The sequence below is a fragment of the Meles meles genome, chromosome 13 (genome assembly GCF_922984935.1).
Source record: "Meles meles chromosome 13, mMelMel3.1 paternal haplotype, whole genome shotgun sequence".
NCBI lineage: Eukaryota > Metazoa > Chordata > Mammalia > Carnivora > Mustelidae > Meles > Meles meles.
The window spans coordinates 5,232,908-5,239,703 of record NC_060078.1 but is presented as its reverse complement, the minus strand read 5'-3'; the positions used below and the strand labels follow the sequence as shown (position 1 = coordinate 5,239,703).

Below are 6,796 nucleotides of genomic sequence, written 5' to 3'. Positions count from 1 at the left end.
CACTTATTTCTTTATTTATACAGTTGTTTTAAGGCAGATCACAAATATTTTCAGAATAGTTATTGACTCTCCGATTTCTTAGGGCAAGATCCCATCTCTCTCCCTAATCACCCCTGATACTCAATGCCTGCCATCTACCGGGGGCACCAGCCTCGGGGCGAGAAGGATGTTTGTTCTTGTCATCTTGAGCTTGGGAAGGCAGGACCAGAAAAATGGAAGGCCCAGAGGTCTGGAGAGTTGAGCCCCTAGGGTATCAGGGTCTGGAGGAGGGAGATACTGGGCATGACTGTGAATACAGCAAGAGCGGACTGTGCCAGCCACACTTCTCTTCCCACCGGATTCCCAGCAAACTAGGAGAGAAAGATAGAGAAGGGGGGAAGAAGGAAGAAGCAGGGAAGAAAGGAAGGAGGGCAGGAGGGAGGGAGAAAGAAAAGGAATTTATAGCAATGAGAGGGAGCGAAAATGCAATTGGAATTTTCGGTGTTAAGAAATATTTTAAGGTCTACCAGCTGAAGCCCAGCCAGGGCCTCTGACAAAGCCACACAGCATCCCCGTGTGCCTTCCAGAACCTTCCTGCATTTGTCCAGCCACAGCAGGTTCTAGCCCTTGTATCCCCTCTGATTTGCTGAGTCCCAGCCCTTAGCCTCCCGTCTCCGCCTCCCTCTGCGTTTCTCTCCTGCAAGGTCAAATTCCAGCGTGCCTCAAGGTTTCAGTGCTTTCCGGGGTGGTGAGAGCCCCAGCCTACGGAGCCCCTCTCCAGGGGGGGCTGAGGAAGGGGTTGCGAGCAGCAGAGGGGCTGGAGGAAATCTGCTGGGGCTTTGACTTTCTCACACATGTTTCAGATGTGCGGAGCGCGATTGTAAACAGCGTCCTCACAGCTACCAGAGCTGGCCTCCCCGCCCCAGTCCTGTTCCCGACACCCTAGGGGTTCCAGTAATAGGGCGTCAAGCAAACAAAGAAAAACAGTAATCTGGTGTTCCTATTGCATTTTTTTGTTTTTAGAAAATGTTAATGATAGGTTATTTGATTACCCTAGGTTTGGCTCTGCTCGCTCTTTATTAAGCACATCTGGTATTTAGTGACAATATAAGTAGCAGGAGTTTTTCTGGCACTTGAAAATAAGCTCATCCAATGTTGCCATTGCAGTTTGGAAACTCGTCAGAGAGGCCAGCCAAGCTTGCGGAGATACAAGACTTTTTCTGTAGGCCGGGCAGCTGTCCAGGACGTCTAAAAAATGTGAATTGGCTAAGAATTGCTGCCACGCAAACACTTCTGGAAATTTCTGTGCTTGGGCCTGCCAAATCCATTATGCACAACATGAATTACAAGAGTTTCTATCTCTCCCAGCAGTTGCATTGTGAGTGTAATTCTCCTGTGTGCCTTATGAAACACACACACACAACCAAAATGAGAAAAACACCCCCAAAATCCACTATCGTGGGGTTTTTTTTTTTTTTTTTGTCTCTTTCCATTTGGGTTGCCAAGTACACAACTTTTCCTGAATTAGGAGAAATAGCCTCAAACTTTGGTTTCAATTACATTAAATCTAACACGTGGGAGGGAACTGTGCTTCCTGGAAATTCTAGAAAGGAAGGATGTCTCACATCATGGAGACAGCCTAACATCTAAGTAGGAAAAACAATAAAGTGCAACAGAAGAACTTGGAAAAGGAGAAAAACATATACACCCTCCACTCCGCACCATGCGGCGTTGGGGTCGGGGCCTTACTCAAAGATGTTAGTCAGAATGGGAAGCCGACCTGTGCGCAGAAGGTGCTTCTCCTCTGACCAGACTGCCTCCCCGCACAAAGGTCCATCCTACAGACCTGGCAGGCACAATTGCTGAAGCGGAGGATGGGCCCGGGGAGACCTGCCACAGACGGTCAAAGGGAAAGTGAGCAGGAGAAAAGCGGGATCTTCTAGGTGGATCCTGGTTCTGCTCAGACTTTCCTCCTTTTCCAGAGCTTAGAAATGTTTGCATCATTTTCTGATTCCGAATGGAGACTTGCCTCTCTCCTGTGATTCAGATGTGCGAGATTTCTCAGACTCTGCCCGGGATCATGAAAGGGCCCGGAGCTCTATTTCTATTCTGGAATGACATTCTTCATAGGACACATATAACAGCTCACATGAGATCATCACACAAGCATGTTGTGAGACAGAACGCCGTACATCTGAATGCTGCCAGCTCCTACCAAGTGTGATGCTTTCTTGCTCTACGGCCTTCCTCGTGAGAACTCATAATCATGTCAATACTGGTGAACTGGAGCTCTAAGGTCTTCTACGAGCCAGCGGTCCCAGCTGCGTCCTCAGTCAAGCCACTGTGCTGGTCTGTGCCTCAGTTTCCCTCTCTGTGTTTGCTTGTCACCGTTCTCCCAGGATGTGGGAAAGGTCATGAGATGAGCATCAGGTTCTGGCGGGGACACTCTTAACTCTGACCTCTTTCAGGGGCACATGTCCACATAGTGTCCTCACTTATGAAACGGGGACAGTGACACCTTCCTCATAGCACGGTTGTGAAGAACCGAGTGTACGAATGAATAACTATGCAACTGCTTTGTAGACCATAAAGCAGGATACAGATGTGGGTTGTTATCAGTACCTTTCAAGTCCTAATTATAGAACTTTGTTCACTTAAATTCCTGTGAATGGGACATAGAGAGTGTGAGTCAAAGTGGTCCACGCACATGCATAATGTAATCTGGGAATTTATTGGGACTGGTAATGAGAAGAGACCGTTGCTTTCCGCGGCTGATGAAGGACGACCTCTCTCAGTATAACTCTTAATTAAAGTATGTCACCTGCTTCCCCCTTCCTCTCTCTCCCCCTCCCCCCTCCCTTCCCCTTTCTTTTCCTTCTTCCACAAATCTGTTGGCAGCAATCACCGTGAATGTGCCATTTGACTATGTCGACCTAAGATTGGAGGGGAGGTTGCCGGAGCTAATTAAATTTCCTTTCCCATAGTGAACTGTATCCCAGAACTATAGTTCACATTAAGCAGTTAAACAGGTTTGGGCATTTGGAAAAAAAAAAAAAAAATGCCGGGGCCCCAAGAAAGCACTCTTGGCCTCATTTCCATTTGGCTCACATTGTCCTGTTCTTGGCTTAAATTTGGATCCCAGGACACATTTTCTCAGTTTCCTTTTCTCATGTTCCTGGATCTTTGTTGTAGAATTGTAGGAAACACAGAGTCAGGGGAGTCAGCCAAAAAGGATTTCTCCCCTTCCCGGGGAAGGTCTCGGGTCCCGCCTCAGACACCAGAGTGTGGGCGGTCTCCTCTCTGTGTTATTGTTTTCCTCACGATGGGCCCAGCCTGGGGGGCTCTGCATTCACATTGGTCGAAGGGCCTTTTCCTTTCTCGGTTTTGAGGAGCTTCCCTCTTACTCCCCAGTAAGCACGCCGCCCATCAGTGAGCCCGCTGGTCCCGCTCTGACCTCCGGGCTCTGGGGCTTCTGAGGACAGATCGAGAGCTTGTGAACTAGGGTGAGTCCAGCCCAGCGGAAGCGCGAACAAAAAGGAGCACAGAAGGCCACTGTTGGGCCCTGCAGAGGGACAGAATGGGGCCTGGGGGCGGGGTGACAAGGGCACAGGAGGGTATGGCTGGAAAGAAGGCCCTGCTGCCGCCACTGCCATCCCGGGCAAGGACAGGGACAATGGGCCAACAGCTCAGACACAGCACAAGGGCTCACTCACTCTGCCTGCCCAGCGCTCTGGCGTCTGCGTACTCTCCCTGCTGAAACCAGTTGGCATTGCTGTGAGTGGGGTCATGGGATGAACGTGGAATTTTCTGGAATAAGAGTCAGATGGTGAAGCATTCCCGAGACATTGTAATATCCAACCAGCCGCTCCTGCCATTTGCCTTTTAGGTTTTACCACTGTGAATAATAACCATAAACATTTACGGAGCAGCCTCCCTCTCCCCGCTCATCACTGGGAATTATGTTTTTCTCACAGTAGCTCGGCACAGTTCGTTGTGACGTAGGCACTAAAATTATCCCTGTCGTTCATGGGGAGAACCAGAGATTGGGTGGGTCAGGACCCGACCAAGTTCACACAGCTCTGAGGAAGTGCTGGGTTTCTCTTGGGTGCCCCCTTCGTCACCACACGGCCACTGCCTGAGGCTTTGGACCACTGACCTCTCAGCCCCCACCCTGTGTCATCAATATTATTTTTGCATTTTTTGTCGCATTGGGCTTTTCGTGCGATGGGGGTCGCTCACCAAAACACACATCCTCGGTGCCTCCCCCCTGTGAGCTCTGTGGGCGCTTTCTGGTTCCACCGGCTTGGGCTTCCAGGCGGTCATGCCTCCCCAGCCAGGCCTCCTGTCACAGCCCTCACTGCATTCTGCTCGCTAGCCCTCAGGACAGCCAGGAAAATCCCACTCGTTTCCTAATAAAGTTAATATTTGAAAGGATCACTAAGCTTCCTGATCAAATGCACTGATGAGAGCTTAACAGACAAACCATTTCACCTGACCTGTTCTAAGTGAAGATGACTTTCCACTTCGGTCTCTTCGGTGTTTCCTGAGCACCTGCTGTGTGCTTACTGCCATCCTCCTAGCACACGTCCTGCTTGAGGCACCGTCTGGAAGAGTCTGCGTGCTTAGGACGGACGGACTCTTGAAATCCCAGCGTTCCAAAGATTTCCTGGAATGTTTGCATCGAACCCACTCTTCTTCTCCAAGGTGACCTCTCTAGATGGGAGACAAATTAAAAGTGCCTGCCTGGAACAGGTATTGGATGCTTCTCAGTGGGATTGCTGATGCTACCAACCAGACCTTCCCGCTAGCCGGTGGTCGAGCAGCTGTGTGTGTGAGACCAGGAGAGAATGAGGGAGCAAGTACAGCTGTCACTGTTGTTTCTAAATGACAAGACTGGTTTTATCACCATGGATATAATTACTAGTGCTACCTATCACCTTTGCATCTTTTTATATAATAAAATCTTTTTATATAATAAAAATTTGTATAAAAAAATTTTTTGCATCTATTTATATAATAGTCCAAGAAGCTAAAAAAATTTTATTATTTTTTTTTTTTTTTGGTGAATCTTAGATTTCACAGACACCCACTAAATTGGGTTGAATCCTAGCTTCTTCTTAGATCATAAGTGTCTTAGTTTTTTAGGGTCGTGTAAGAAATTACCACAAACTCAGCGGCTTCAAACAACACACATTCTTTCTTTCTTGTCTTTTTTTAATCGCACAGCTTCCACGGGTTAACTAGGTTCTCTGCATGGGGAGTCACAAGACTACAGTCAGTGCGTCAGCTGGAGCTGGGGTCTCCTCTGGGCTCAGGGTCCTTCCTCTCCCAGGCTCACTCACAGGGCAGAATTCTTCTCCTCAGAGCTGTACATCTCCTAGCTGTTTTTTTCTTGGAAACCAGGAAGGGAGAGAGAGAACCTGCTGCTTTGTCTCTGACCTCCAGACTCTCTTGTAAAGGGCTCATCTGATTAGGTCAGACCCACCCAGGATAATCTCTCTTTCGATTAACTGAAAGACAACTGATTAGGGATCTTAATTATATCTGCAAAATCTCTTCACCTTTGCCACTAAGGTAATGGAACACAGGAATGATATCCTATTACCTTTTTGGTATTTTTTTGGTTAAAAACAAATTCAGGGCCTTCTCACACCCAAGGGGAGGAGGTTACACAAGGGTGGGGGACGTTGGAGGTCATCTTGGACTCTGCAGGCTGGACGGTGGTCTGCAGCTTTTCAATCAATTTATGGTTAGCAGAGCAACAGGCACACAATGGAAAAATAATGAATGCATATGGAGAACTCAGTGATTGGGAATGAATGAATGTTTTTGAAGATGCACAGTTTCTTCCAGAGCACACCCTGGAAAAGGTCATCTCCCCCCGCCCCCGCGCCCAGTAGGTCTGAAATGGGCTGGGGTGGAGGGAAGCGTGGGCAGGTGACAATTCAGAAAGTACGGGAGCTAAAAGAAACGTGAGCTGGAAAAGCCAGGGCCCATTTCTGTCCTCTGGAAGCAGTGTGAGCTTCCCCTGTCTGGGGAGCACGGGGAAACCGTACCTGCCTTCCCTTGCACGGCTGTTGAGCAGGAAAAAGAGACCAACGAGCTGCGGGGACAAAGGTCTGATTGTCCTGACCCAGGACCGTTGAGGTGCTGGCGGTTAACAATATGCTGAAATCTCAAAAGGTGGGCGGGTGATCACATCACCAGGAGCCCGACTTGTTTTGTTCAGTGATAACCAGGGAGCATTCTTGAGACGCCGCCAAGTCTCTCCCATAAACTGGGGAATGCATTTTCTGAGCCCACATTAGGGAGGAAGAGCTCCTTCCAAACTTCCTCCGGAGTTCTACCCCCAAGTCGAGTTCGAGGTCCAAAACCCTGCCGTGCAGCCTCTCCAGCCGGCCTCCACCGTCCCCCCACTCATCTGTGGGTGTCCACAACGCACACAAAGGAAGTGAGATAGTGGGGAGTCTGGGGCCATTCTTGGTCACGTGAGAATTGCTGCTCAGCTAGCCAGAGCAGTGCAGCTGCACAGAACGAGCACGAGCACAGAACAGATCCAGTCCAGGCTGGGGACCGTGCTCTGCACGCTGCCCGCCCGCAGAGCAAGCTTCCCTCCTGCAAGGAAACAGTCGGCTGATAATGTGTTAAGATCAGATTAATGTCGGAAATAAACATGTAATAAATAATAATAGTGTAATAATAGTGGTTGTCACTGCGAAGGTTCTGTCTGTTGGAAATATGAGATCCAGAGTGTGGCTTTCTTAGGCTAATTTTGCGCTTATTTAAAAGAAACTGACAGATGTACTTTATAACGTGG

At 48.9% G+C, this 6,796-nt stretch overlaps 1 long non-coding RNA gene across 1 annotated transcript; it reads right to left on the bottom strand.

Moving 5' to 3' along the window:
* Positions 1–2,857: 2,857 nt before the first annotated feature.
* Positions 2,858–6,345, bottom strand: LOC123955435. Its single transcript, XR_006821273.1, has 4 exons — positions 6,036–6,345; positions 4,476–4,692; positions 4,219–4,388; positions 2,858–3,786 (listed from the first exon to the last, which is right to left on the bottom strand). It is a non-coding gene; the product is annotated as an uncharacterized LOC123955435 (long non-coding RNA).
* Between the last annotated feature and the right edge of the window lie 451 nt (positions 6,346–6,796).